Here is a 14,790-nt window from a genome sequence, read left to right on the forward strand (position 1 = left end):
CAATGCACTATGACGTCACGCGGGGGAATGGCGCCCGCACCAAACATCCCCGCGGCGGCCGCCCGCGCGAGGAGGCCGCCCGAGAGCGCTCCCGCCCCCAAGCCTCGCGAGAGCGGCCGCGGCGCCGCTCTGCCCGCGGGCCGGGGGCGGCGGGGAGGGGAGCGCGGGCGGGGGGTCGCGGGGGGTGGCCGGCGCGGCCGGACTACAGCTCCCGTGGTGCAGCGCGGCGGGCGGGGCGCCTCCCCGGGGACGCGGCGCTGAGGGCGCTGCCGGGGCGGGGGGCGGCGGCCGCGCGGGTCGGCGCGGTCGGTCGTTACGGCCGGCGTCGCGGCCGCGGCTTGGGGCCGGTGTCGCCCTTCGTCGTCGCCGCGGGCCGCCGCTCTCCCCCTTTCACGCCGAAAGCGCGTTTGGTAAACCCGGACGAAAATGGGGCCCGGCCCTCCCCCGGCGTGCGACCTCGTTGGCGCTTACTTACGGCTGGGGGGGCAGCCCGCGGCCTCGGCGGGGCCCGGGCGGGGCGGCGGCGGCGGGGCGGCGGTGGCGCCTGTGGCGGGTCCCGCCCGTGCCCTCCTCGCTCCGCTTCCAGCCGCGCGCCGGAGTGTGCCAGAGCGAGCCCCGGCCGAACGGGGGCCGGCGCGGAGAGATCCCGCGTTTGCGATTTAACTCCTTTTTTTGTCGGAACAGCAGCGCACATTTTCTTGTTCCAGCGTAAACAAAGGAGTTGATGTGCTGCGCTCGTAAAGCTGCTGAAGGATGCTTGCTTTTATTGGATGACCTACGATTGAGAAAGAGATCCACGAAACGGACTTGGCACACCTTCCCGAGTTGCAGGATACTGTGATGGGGGGGGGGGGGGGGTGTTCCCGTTCCTCCCCTCCCCCAAATATTAAAGTATATGCGGAATACTATTGAAATATATGGGGCAATTGTTGTTCAGGCTGAAATGAGTTAGAAATTACTCAGGCTCTTGTGTATCCATCTGTTGAGTCCCAGCTCCCTCCTTCACCTCTCTGCCAACAGCACCCCTGCTCCACCTTGTCTTTTTGACTTGGGTAACGTTAAGCCTTATTTTCACACAAATGTACAGTTTACCAGGGGGTCAGGGGAAGGAATCACTCCCAGCTACCACAATGCTCAGGCTGTTTTATCTAGAAAAGAACCGGGGCAGCCCTGAAGGAAGCGGAAGAGGCGACCTGATAGCATTCCCAAAACACTCTCAAAGAGGACGCGGGTGGCGTACAGTGTGCCAGCTGCGGACACATCCTGCACTTTTTCTTCATCTTTGTGTTATAATTGGAAATGACGCATGGAAGATAGTTCTTCAACATTACACCTTTCCAGATGTCGTAAATCATTCCCACTTAAATGAAAATAAAAACATTAACAGAACAAAATGCTATTAAAACAACTGGAGGGTCTTTAGAATTTAGTATTGATTCCAGAATCTAGTATCGATTTGAGTATTTGAGTATTCCTCAGAAATATTAAGTGGTGTTGCAAATGGAATGTTTTAGGTTGTGTAACACTTTTTACTATCATCCAATTGTTGACACAGCTGCATACTCCTTTACTATTTACTGAGTACCTTCTTTGTCAGCTTAGTAACATTTAAAAAGGAAATGCTTGCCATTAGTATCACTTCTTCATCTATTTTTTTTACTTTGTTTTCTGCCTTTTATGCCTCTGCCCTACTTTCTTTTCCTCCCTTTTGCATTTCCTCACCTTTAGTAACTTTCTATTCCTATATCATATAGGTCTCACACCCCATGCTAAAAGCCTAAATCTGTAGTAATTAAGTAGCCCGTTAAAACTGCCTTTGAAATACACTCATTGTTTTCAGTATCGAAACAACAAAGCAAAAAAGCATAGGCAGGTTTATCAGTCACATAAGTGGCTGTTTTAAGACTGACAGATATGTTCTGCAGTAGTTCTCAATCTACCCACAGGTCTGATGATCCAGTCGTCGATCCGCTTGTTTCACACACATAAGATGAACTGAACTTCCATTACTCAGGAGAGCTCTGGTGTTGCAGCGTTGGTGTTGGACAGAGGAGGATGTTTGTCAGGTAAAAGAAATTCAGGGAGCCTCTAAAGCTAATCTCACTTTGTTGATTTTTTTATTTGGTTGGTTTCTGCTGTTGTGTGTTGCAGTTAGGATGAAACTTTCATTTGGTATTTCTTATGGACACTGGGAATAACCTTACATTTAATGGTACTGACTATGCTGGAAAAAGAAAACCACTTATGCTCTTTGCTGTGTGAGAGCAGCGAACCAGTGTGCATTCTCTATGCTTTCATGATGAAAAAAATATGAATCTGTGCCCCTGAAATGAGATACATTTTTTCTGCAATAAACATTGTAGCTGAATGTAATAAAGATTGCCAGCATACACATAAACCAAGTGACCCAACAGAACAGTACACTGCTGCTTTAAAGGAGTTAAAAATCATGTGTAAGTTCTAGAAACACAGCAGAAAAAGGTGAAGTTCAGCTTGTGGCAGGAAGCATTTCCTATTGATTATAGATAGTATTTACTGCATGAATTGGACCCGACACTACAAGAGATCATAACCGTTGCTTCTCTAACTGAATTGGCAATAGGAAAACTGAGAAATGGTGAACTGCATTCAAATTGCAGCCACTGGAACTGTGGCTAAAAGCTTAGTATATGTAACATGTATGTATGTATGTGTGTGTGTAAATATACTACTGCTATCTCCACAGTACACTGTAAAACAGATTGGATAACCTGCAAATACTGCATAAAGACGTGATATTAAAATATATTATGAATTTCTACCTAAGCAATATTTATGTGATGTTACAGTGCCAGATCATGGAAGGAAGCAGTTATTTATGATGGATGCACTTGTGTCCAGTTGCCTTTTCTTGCTTCAGAACAACAATTATATGCTACTAAAATAACATTTGACACTGGTTTCTGAGCTTCAGTACTCAATGAATGCATTTACCTGCAATACTGTAGAAGTTTGACACTTGACTTTGATACTTATCTAGTGAGTTACCTGAAGAACATTGTTCTAGTTTCCTGCGTGGAAAAATGGGTTTTGGTATGTACTGCTGAATTTTTTATTGTATACAGTAATATTCCTGTTAGGCAGAAGTCTGTGAGCTGCACTACGTATATAAATGTGTGTGTGTGTGTGTATGTATTTGTATGCATTGCTTCAATACAGCAAAACACTGCTGCAATACAAATTCCAGTTTCAGCTCTCACAAAAGAAATAGTATCAGCTATTACATGGAAATGTCATATGTGTGCAGAAGGATTTCTTCACAGCACAACAATTCAATCTAAGATGCCACTTTGGCAATGAAAACTATATTCTCTACAATTGAATGAGAGATGCTGGGTTACAAAATAACTTAAAAAATAGCCCAGAATGATCCTAATGGAGACATTGCATTTTCTGAATTAGTTTCAGTACAGTGGTGAGAAAAAACAAGCCAGAATACTTGGTTTTGTGTGGACTTAGGGAAGCCAGACAAAGCCATGGTGATTGACAGTTAACCATTTACAGACACTGATGTCATAGTTGCAGAGTACGTTTTCTACTCTTGATTTAAAGAATACATATTGCCAAGTATCCAGACAGCTTGAGTTTCACAACATTTATTACACTTAATGGAACTTTTCTCTTTTAATCATGCACCATATGGACTGGGATCAATATCCAGAGCTTTTCAAATATGTTAATAATCCTTAATAACAAGCCCAGAATCTAGTATTTTCTGGATGATGTTACTGTATTTGGAAAGACTCCTAAAGCTGATGAAAAAAAATCCTACAGGCTGTACTTCAACATGTCAGTACAGGAGGGCTGAAGCTGAATTTTGATAAATACTAAATCAGATGCACAGAGTAGTATTTTCTTGTGCATGTCATCTCTCCATTCTGATTTGAAAGGTTACAGAACATGTAGAAGAGCTCACCCTTGCCAGAAAAAAATAAAAATAATTACAACTGTATTTTTCAGGTTTCAGATCAAGGGGGACATTGTCTGTTCCTAAATGTGCAATGCTTGCAGAACTATTGAGAACAGTACATTGTAAAATCTAGAGTTTACCTGGGACATATCTCACCATAGCAAATCTTCAAACAATGAAAGCTTTGACTATGAATAGCCAAGGTTTATACTGTTGGCTTCAATGTTTGCCACAATTGTCATTACTTTTGTCTCAGACTAGGAATGGACAAATACTATAAATGCAGGGCTATTTTCTTTACTCCCTCCTAGCCCTCCAGCAGCCAGATAAACACTCGGGTCTTTTTTAATGGCATTGTAACTGATTGCAGGTTAACCTGAGGTCCACTTTGCCCTCCCAACAGATTAGCGGTGGTACCCACAGCATGGAGAGCTTGCCAAGCAGTCATCTTCCAGTCAGTACCTCCAGGCAACACTTCCCTCGGCCATGCTGGCCATCACCTTTTCATACTACGAATATGGAGCCACTTTTCCCCAAATCCATGGGGACAATTTCTATGAGAAGGCCATTGTGTTTGAACCATAAACAGTTTACAAGATACCATGAAAATGTTGAAAACATTTGTTTGTGCATATACTACAGAAGAGTAAGGAACCTGCCTCTGAGGCATTACACTCCAACTGCATACAGATCACACCTCCTGGCAGCTCTGTTAATGACAGGAAGACTCAGAGGAACAGGAACTGTCTGCAGATGGCTAGCAAGATTACTTTCTTTTTTATAGGACACAATTTAGTCAAATCAAAACCACAGCAGCTGATAGTTTCTCTCATCTGCTCTTTTTTAGATGCTTATCTGTTTGATTGCATGGATTATAAATGTTTGCTGCAATTAGAGGAGAAAAATTTAAAGCTGTTTGCTTATAGTGTCTGATTTAACAGAAATTACCTATCTTCCTGTCTAAAAGGTGATTCAGTAATTCCAAACATATGGATGCTATTCTAATATCATGTTTCAGCCTACAGAATGAACACCCACAAGAAAGATACGTTATGAAATGTCACCTCAAGTTATATGGAATTTTAAGAATTTGTGAAGACGTCCCAGAGGAATTACAAGCAAAATTTATACATGATGCTCATGGTAAGTCTCAAGTGGTCACAACAAACCAACAATTACAGGACAAGTACTGGTTGCCAGAACTGGATATGAAGGACTGAAGCTTAATCCTAAAATCAGTTACCAAAATTAAGACAAGTGACTCGTGTGGTACCATTACAGCCTACTCCTTACTTTTTTTTTCTCCATGAAGGACAGACATCACAGCCCCTTTAGGCAGTTACACTAGCTATCTTTCTGTGACAGACAACATCATAAAATGACCAAACAAAGCATTTATATTATGTGACATCTGCTGCTATAATCACTTTCTTGTCTAATCTCAGCCAGGAATGAAAGCTATAAGAATTAGTATCAGTGAAGCTACACACAATGAGTTAAATGTTGCCAGGTTGAGGAGCTCTAAACCTACCATAGTAACAGTCAGATACAAAACACACAGTCCAACAGCATGAAAAGTAATAAAGATCATTGTTGTACTACAGATCTGCAATTCAAATTGGGGTTTGTAGAAGTGCAAAACCCTGGAATCCTCTGAAAAGGCAAGTCAGAGTTTATGCTGTCTCTCAGGCTCGTCTGTAGAAAAGGACTACATGCTATCTTTGGGCTAAGTACACACCTGCTTGCACCTGCTTGCCAAGGGCAACTTGGAAATATTTTGAATTGTTTGTGCATAATGGATTGCTTTCCCTTACCATCTCTGCATTACGAGACAAATGAACAAGATAGTCTGGTGAGCCTTCTGCTAGCTGAAGATAACTATCTGCACGCATCAGAAACTTTTAGACAATAACAAAAAAACAGCACAGAGATAAAATGTTAGTATATTAACACCACAGACTTCTGAAAAAGAACACGGTCGATGCAGTATTGGTGATAAACAGCAGAGGGCATTTCTCAGATGCACTGATGCGGAAAAGCAAATTCCGTCTGGGGAATCTCTTTGTGTGTTTAGTGTAGGCTTGCTGCAGACGTGGTGGTGGTTTTTCTCCTTTGCTGCTCCTTTATGGCTTACCACACAACATATGATACTTCTGCACAGGTCAATAAACAACTCGGGGTTAGGTGTATTATGTTACATTTCTCTATCTGAGCTGTGCTGACTCTGCAGTAAGGAACAATAACCATCTTCTCTCCTGGAGTTAGCAGAGAAATCTGCGCATGCTTGGAGCAGCTCTGCTGATTAAGGCCCTGGCTCTGCAAGAGACCCTATTCAGGCCAGTACTAGCAGCATCAGTGCCATTTTACCTAATGGCTTATATTAGCTATTTAAATCTAAAAAATATAAAAGCCAAACATAGAGCAAATACCATAGTTATTCAAATGACAATGTTGTCTTATTAGCAGTAAAAATGTACATGTTGTAATCTGGGGCAGGAACTGATCTTTGGGAGTGTGACTGTAGTGCAGTAACCACATCAAACATTGGTATGTAGGCATCACAACAACAATATATATATGTATTTAAGTTAAAATTGTGCACATATTCTTATAAAACTGCTATATAATAAGTTTTAAAATTCTAAGAATATCACGCAGGAAACTGAGATTATTAATTAAAAACATACTAGTCAGAACAATGAGTTTAAAAATGTTAATGTCAGAGTATTTGGTGCTTGATTTCTTCAATCATTCTTCTGTTTTCATCCTTGGCTACCCTCTGCTATATACCTCAGATAAACTTACACCCACACTAGGACAATTCTGTTCCTGTGAGCCATCCATGCTCTATACTTCAGCTGTTCAACAGCCGATCACTTATACTCAGACCTTTGAGAAATAAATTAATATTTGAGATCACCTTTTACCTTTTGTAAGAATTTTCCACTATAGCTGAGAAGTAAAACTTTCATTTCTATTCATATATACAGTTCATCATGCTCATTATGGTCTGCAAAACCAAATTAAAATATATCAATACTGAGCATCACAGTTCAGTTGGCATTGGCCCAACGATATTTCAAAGTTTAAAGCAAGATGAAGTCTAAGGCCCTTACCATTCCCAGATCTATACCTTTTTCAATTTAAAATATGTGAGTAGCCCACAGAAGTTCATGAGACTAGTTCTGTTAAGGAAATGTTTAAACATTAGTAGAACCAAGCTTCTAGCACGGCAGCAGGTAGTACGTGTACTGGAAACTATTTGGCTGGATTGCTGAGGGCACATGGAAGAGACACATACCCGTGATGCCTGGGTCTGCTGTTTCTCTGCAAGTTACTAAAAAATCAAAAGAGATTGTAGCACTTTTCTAGTATGCCTAACTGATCTTGTAATCAAGATATAGGGATAATGTATAGAAATTAATTTTTGAATTCCCTAATCTCCAGATATTTTTTTAAAGCATCTTTTTAAAAATGTGAGGTTTTAAAGTTAATATTGGCTTCAGAAACTTAATTTTAAATAACTATTTAAAAATTAATTAAACACACACTCAGATGATTTTGTATGTTCTTCTAGAAGAATTAGCACCTATGGATGTTCACTGTCAGTACTGTGGGTTACCTGCATAACTACACTAGGTTTTATACAGCCAATGTTAATTTTATGGATTGGAAACTTCCACCAAATTATGGCAAATTTCTGCATGTAAGGATAATTTTGAAAATGTAAGGATTTTCATGGCAGATGACTCCTCTCTGTGGAGCCTGAGGTTAGGGCAGGGACAGAAAGTAATGTTTACCTGGCAGGTTATAAGTAAGTATGCAGTTTGTAATAAAGGTTTGTAGACTGTGAACTTTTTAGATCAATTGCTTCAAATAGCTGGCTTTTAGGTTATACTCAACAATTATAAGGGGGAAAACCTGTAAGGAAGTTATTTTGAGAAATGAAAGAATATAACACATTATTAACAGGACAATTTAACTTCTGAACAACTGCTTTTATAGCTGACTAGGTTGGTCTACTCAGTTTCGATTTAAGTTATGATTAAAGTAATCTTACAGTTTTCTGCATTCATGCTAGCAGAATTTATGAAAAAGGAAATAAAAGTTATGCATAATTACTGAAAATGGTTGCAAGAGAATAACATGCTGCAGGCACAGCATCTACCCTGCCTTTATGACGGCCAGCCATTTACATACACATGGGAGAAGTAATCAAAAATAAAACTTTTTATACAAAAAGGAGAAATTGCTTTTCTTTATTTGTCTTAAAAGATCTAAATTGGTTATTTATAAAACACAAGGTAACTGGTACAAGGAGTATATTATAAGCAGTTTTTAAGATCATACAACAATATTTCATATTAATAAGCATTGTGGGAATGAAAACATCACTTATACCAATCCAAGTATAATGCTATTTCAGACAGAGAAATTGGAGTGTGACAGCTCAGCAGCAAAAGGCATACTGTAAAACTTCCTTAAACAAAACACTATATATGCTGGCTAAATTCTTAGATGGAAATTTGCCATTGAGCAAGGAGCCAGCTCACATCCTGTACATCATTTACATTGCAGGCTGCATGAAAGTATATGTTTAGCTATTATGAAATAGAATCCTACAGCAAAAATACAAAGATGTGTTTTTAGTCTACCACCTGACAGAGATTACTGCTGTTTTTCAGCTGATTGGTACTCACTAAAGCAGCCCAACCACATATATTCCAGCTGCATCCAGTCTCAGGTCTGTTCAGTGTATAATTAAATGTGTCCTTGCAATTTCAAAGGAAAAAATGTTCATTTTCAGTTTTCCAAATCAGTAGTCTAAGGTTACTAAGAACTATACTACACTGTTCCTCTAATTAACTCTTTTGAAGAGCAGTTCTGTAAACATTTACACAGAGTATTCATTTCATGCATCCATGAGGTGATCGTAAGAAATATTTCTTATGCTTACAAGCCTAGAAGAGGCTAAGATGCCTGAACTAGACTCAGGTAGAAATGCCTTAATCCAAAGTCACAAAGCCCAGAGTTTTTTCTCAAGATTTTGCTTGCCTGGAAACCTGTAATGTCCCGTGGAGCCTGCCTGTTCTGCTGCCCATTCCATGCATGCTTGCTACCACGCTGCTTCTGTGCATGTCTTCTGTGAGCAGCCAGGCGAGGCACCTAGAACTCTACCTTAAAGGTAATAAGCAGAGTACAATGGGACTCCTGGTTACATTTCATGATGTACTGACAGAAAACACTCTACTTGTAATCAAAGAATTTAGCAAGGTGCCTGATACTCCAGCTTTACTGAAAAATAGGAAGGTATTGTCTTATTACTTTAATGTTGTAGTTATAGTTTTTAGAGTGACTAAGCTAGCTATACAGATTTTCTTTCATAAGATCAAGTTTCACTTAAAACTACCCTAGCTTTACTCTTGTGGTTATCCATACATTATTAAAGCATTTTTTTCTTTTGGCATTTCCTCTGCAGGAAGAGATTGGAACGAGAGTTTCAAGTTCCAGAATAAATGGAGGATGGTTATTCTGGTCTGAACAAGAAAAACTGTGGTTGCTGTAGTCAGGATTGAAAACCAGGTTTAGTTTGAAAAAAAAAACATATGTGAAATCCCCTGAGACATAGAAGAAGGATAATGTTCAAATTGAGATGCTGTAGTATTGCAGAAACTGTGTGCTGAGATCCTGGCTCTCATCCTCCCTTGAATCCCTGGAAGTCAGTTGCTTTTTCTCTAGCACTGTTCTCCGTCTCTTACTAGAGATACTAATATTTCATTTTTTCCTCCATTTGTCTTCTTTGCTTATTCAAATTGAAAGCTTGTCGGAACAGGGACTGAAAATCTCTTGGTATGTATACATCATGAAATAAAGTGGAAACCTGATCTTGGTTTGGTCTCTCAGGCTACCATATGAAAAAATTTGTATGTATTTCTATATATATAAAGGTAAATGGCAGATGTATGATATTTGAAAAATATTTTTTTATTTTATTTATTATTTCACTTTTTTCCATATAGATATCTAGGGAAAGCTGAATGTTGAAATGTATCATGTGAATAGTTCACTCTGTCAGACTGAGTGGGAGAAGATTGTCAGCTGGCCAATGACAGTAGCTTTCCGGATATTTTGCACAACTGGAACATCACAAGGATATGAACCAGCAATAATTTTGTCAGACTGCAAAAATGGCTGTATTTGGCAATTCTGTACAAAGGAGTTTTCAGCACAGATGCAAACATAGGATAAATTATTGTACTAATGTCTGTATATCCTTTCTAAGCAGAAGTCTCTTCCTCTATTTATAAATAAGAAGTATTAATTGTATGCCTGGATTTTCTCTTTTCTAATAATTCCATTTTCAGAGGAGTTCAAGACTCTGAGAATGGTGAGGTAATTTGTCATACCTCTGTTCAGTTCAAAAGGCCCCTTAAAATCCGATCTTCTTTAGCTGTTGCAGCTTTGTGGCTGAAAACCACTAAACCAAACATTGCTCAGTGTTGTCAAAAGATTTAAATTCAGGTGAAGTTGGTCAAGTTTAACATGAAGAAAATGACTCTTCAAAAAGTTATTCTTTATGGGTTAAAATCTGAAAAACTGGAGAGAAATTCGGCCATAGATTTAGTCATACTTTCATTACCAGAAACTGTGGAGCTAGCATGGTTTGCCTTACTTGTATAACTCCTGTACCTCTGCTTTCCAATATTAAGACCACACAAGCTGATTTCAAAGTCTAGAGGTAATGAATAGGTCTTCATTATTTTTATATGATTCCAGGGAGAGGTACACAACTCTGTTTGCGTTGTTTGGTTTCCCCACAGATAAATATAACACTTTTACCATGCAAAGAGGTAGGGGGGGTTCATTAGCAGTGAGAGTGAAAAGGTAAGAGGACACTTGCCAGATTAAATAATTTCGTGTGATCAGAAAGGGAGGCATAAAAAAAATTACATGTAAAATGTGATGTATTGACTCATTTAGCTGCCATTGTTACAGTTTTTCTAGACTTATTCTTTTAAGATTCTAATTCTCAATATTCTTTGAACACTTTGAACACTGGTGTTCTATCTTCTACGGTTGAGGATTTCAGGTTTCAGAATATCATTCCTCCTGGAACTTACAGGTTTTGACCTTTTTTCCTAAATGCCAAATTTCAATAGATTTCCAGAGTTCAATAATCCACATGGTATCTTTCTTCCATATTTTAACAGTCTCAGTGTGTTCCGTAATTGGTTGATTAAAAATGTAAAAAGGTGGAGATGCAGAACGGTTTGCATTGGTGTACCTATGATATTTATACTTGTGCTGTGCTGATCCTGGCAGGATGCCAGGTGCCCCCCAAAGCTGCTGTATCGCTCCCCAGGAGAGAAAATACAACAAAAGGCTCGTGGGTTGAGATAAGGACAGGCAGATCACTCAGCAGTTACCGTAACGGGCAGAACAGATTCAGCCTGGGGAAGTTAGTTTAATTTTTTACCAATCAGATCAGAGTAGGATAATGAGAAATAAAGTAAAATCTTAAAACACCTTCCCCCCGCCCTTCCCTTCTTCCCGGGCACAACTTCACTCCCGGATTCTCTCCCTCCCCCCAGCAGCGCAGGGGGACAGGGACGGCATGGGGCTGGGTCAGTCCATCACACGCTGCCTCTGCCGCTCCTGCCCCCTCGGGGGAGGCTCCTCACACTCGGGCCCTGCTCCAGCCTGGGATCCCTGCCACGGACACGGCCCTCCATGGACTTCTCCAACCAACGCGAGCCCTTCCCAGGGCAGCAGCCCTTCCCAGCCTGCCCCAGCCGGGTCCCCCCCCGGGCGCAGCCCCTCAGGCACAGCGGCTCCAGCGCGGGTCCCCGCGGGGGCACAGGCCCGGCCAGCAAACCTGCTCCCGCCTGGGCTCCTCTGCACGGGGCCACAGGCCCTGCCAGGAGCTGCTCCAGCGCCGGCTGCCCGCGGGGCACAGCCTCCTCGGGGCATCGCCCTGCCCCGGCCTGGGGTCCCCGTGGGCTGCAGGTGGGGATCTGCTCCACCACGGCCCTCCACGGGCTGAGGGGCACAGCCTGCCTCGCCAGGGGCTTCACCGCGGGCTGCCGGGGAGCCTCTGCTCTGGGGCCTGGGGCACCTCCTGCCTCCCTCTGCGCTGGCCTGGGGGGCTGCAGGGCTGTTGCTCTCACAGCCTCACTCCTCTCTGGCTGCAGGTTGCTGCTCAGTTTATCCCCCCCTTGCTAAATACGCTGTCCCAGAGGCGCTACCGCCGTCACTGATGGGCTCGGCCTTGGCCAGCGGCGGGTCCATCTTGGGGCCGGCTGGCGCTGGCTCTGTCGGACATGGGGGAAGCTTCTCACAGCTTGGCACAGAAGCCACCTCTGTAGTCGCCCGCTACCAAAACCTGGCCACACAAACCCAACACATTATTTCAGATAGTTCCCTGACATTTTATTTGGAAACTGATATGTTCTTCTTCCAAATAAATGATTCAGATAACGTGTAACATTTTTGTAACTCAGGAATGAAAGTCAGTACTGTTCATAGTTCTGTTGATATGACTTCTAGTAATTTATAGAATAATTAGGACCATATTTGGGATAAGTCTATTCCCTACATTTCTGATTTGTCCTCCTCCAATACATCTTGACAATGTTGTTGTAATTCATGTATATTGTACAGACAGAATATATTTAAAGACAGACAATTTGTCCCAGACAAACACATTAAAAATATAACACAGCTGTTTGGAGCTCACTTTCTCCATGAGGCCTTTACAGTAGATATTTGGCATGTAATGAAGAAATTCTGCAATTCTACTCTTTATTCTTAGTCCGTGAGACCACGAATGATAATTTGTACTAAATCATTATCTAAATCTTTTAAAGCCTTTATAAGGAATTCAGCTGATACATATATGAAGTGCTTTATTTCAGGAAGTATGTTGTAGGCAGCATTGTACATATATGGAAATAATTCTTCAATAGCTTAGTCAAACTATACAAATGTCTAGCCTGATGAGTAATTTTCTCAGTTAAAAGAACTACACAAAGGTATACTTATTTCCTTTTTAGTGTTTTTAGTAATTCTTCTTATGATTGTATTTTGCAAGTGTTTTTATCTTTAAAAAGTGTCATTCATGTTGAAAGACAAAATATTTCAAAGAACAACACAACCGATGTTAATGCAAATTTAAAAATGGGGAATTAAGAGTCAAAGGAAGAAAATCCATGGAATTTTTACCATTGACTTAATGAGGTCAAGATTTTCTCCAGCCACCAGTATATAACCTGGGAATGTTGATTTTACACTTCTTGTTGAGATTCATGCTTCCGTAGTACATAGCTCATGGCTATCATTCCATGAGCCTTAGAATTTGTGAGGGCAGAAACATTAACAAATCAAAAGCACAATTAATTATTGTCAACAAGTGTAACATTTTATAAACCTACATGTATGTTGTGATTTGTTATCTAAAAACAGAGCTCCATCAGAAATGAAATGGCTATGCACTCTGTGAAAACAACTAGTTTCAAAAATTTCATTAGAAAGTAATAATTCCATCATGTTCTCTGAACTAAATAAATGAAAATATAATTAAAATATCACTATTGCATTTATTGAGAGTAATAAACCTAATTACCAAACTCCCTTTTGTTTAATTTGACAATTTTCTTTAGGAAACCATTGATAATTTATTTAAACTAGTTCCTCATGAAAATTAAGTATTAATTATGAAATTACTATTTCATTATTGTACCATTAAAAATGCAGATCAGATGCAGATAAAGATTGGCATTTTTAATTGTTTTTCTGTGCCATTCATTTTCTTTCATCATAAATGAACACTGGATTACTTTCAGTGATTAACAAGAATATCCCAATAATATTAGAACATTTAAAAACCTTGACTACTGCTAAAATGTGTCTTGTTGTAGTTACCTGGTCATTCACAGAATTAGGAGAGTAATCAGCCTCTGAATGTTGATCAAAAACTCAGCCTAAGGAAAACATATATAAGAGAATCAGAGATAGACTACTGTCGTAATTACATACTATTTGGTAAGCAGAACTTTTTTTTAAATCCAGAGTAGCAGAATAGGGAATTTTGACTAATTTTATTGTAATTATTGAACATAATTTTTATGTTTTAGGATTTGTTTATATATCTTTTTGTCTCTGGTCAGAACTTTTTCTTATAGAAAACCATAGAACAGACTCTCTGATTTGTGAGGATGTTCAATATTTTAATGTAATAGAAATATAGGCAGTACAGAAATATATCTGTGCTCCATGCATCAAATATATAAATACATAAACTTCCTGTACCAGTAAATGTTTTAGATTATTTCCATATATATAACAGCTCTAAAAATTGCCACAGGCAGTTTTATTATGGGAACACTAGTTTTATTTAGAAACAAACTGAAGAACAAATATTACCAATAAATTGTGAGATCCCCAAATGGAGATGTGATAGGTAATGTCTTTCTGAATGCCCACATAAACAACAGAGCATCGCTTTGTGTAGATTTTGTTTTTGTAGACTGTGATGTCATTACAGAGGAGCTATTCAGAGAAATGAAAAGATAAATTTGGAATGGAATATTTTGGGGTTTTGAAAATATCATTTTGGTGTCAAAGCAAAGGAGGTGTACATCATCAACAGGAAATAATTGACTTTATTAAAGGAAAAGGACTCAATTTGATGCATACTTTTAAATATCATGTTGTTGGAAATATGAACACTGCATTTGTAGATTATGATTTGGCATGACATTTCCTCCCCTCTAATTTACATTTTATTTGAAATAAAAAATTCAGATTCCAGCTGCATCTACCTTCACATTTTACTTCAGATA

At 40.1% G+C, this 14,790-nt stretch overlaps 1 long non-coding RNA gene across 1 annotated transcript; it reads left to right on the forward strand.

The window, feature by feature from the left end:
- The first annotated feature begins 210 nt into the window (after window positions 1-210).
- LOC114013265 (uncharacterized) lies at window positions 211-11,470 on the forward strand. Its single transcript, XR_003556155.2, has 3 exons — window positions 211-2,066; window positions 4,968-5,092; window positions 9,429-11,470. It is a non-coding gene; the product is annotated as an uncharacterized LOC114013265 (long non-coding RNA).
- The last annotated feature ends 3,320 nt before the right edge of the window (window positions 11,471-14,790 follow it).

The sequence above is a fragment of the Falco peregrinus genome, chromosome 3 (assembly GCF_023634155.1).
Source record: "Falco peregrinus isolate bFalPer1 chromosome 3, bFalPer1.pri, whole genome shotgun sequence".
NCBI classification, from domain to species: domain Eukaryota; kingdom Metazoa; phylum Chordata; class Aves; order Falconiformes; family Falconidae; genus Falco; species Falco peregrinus.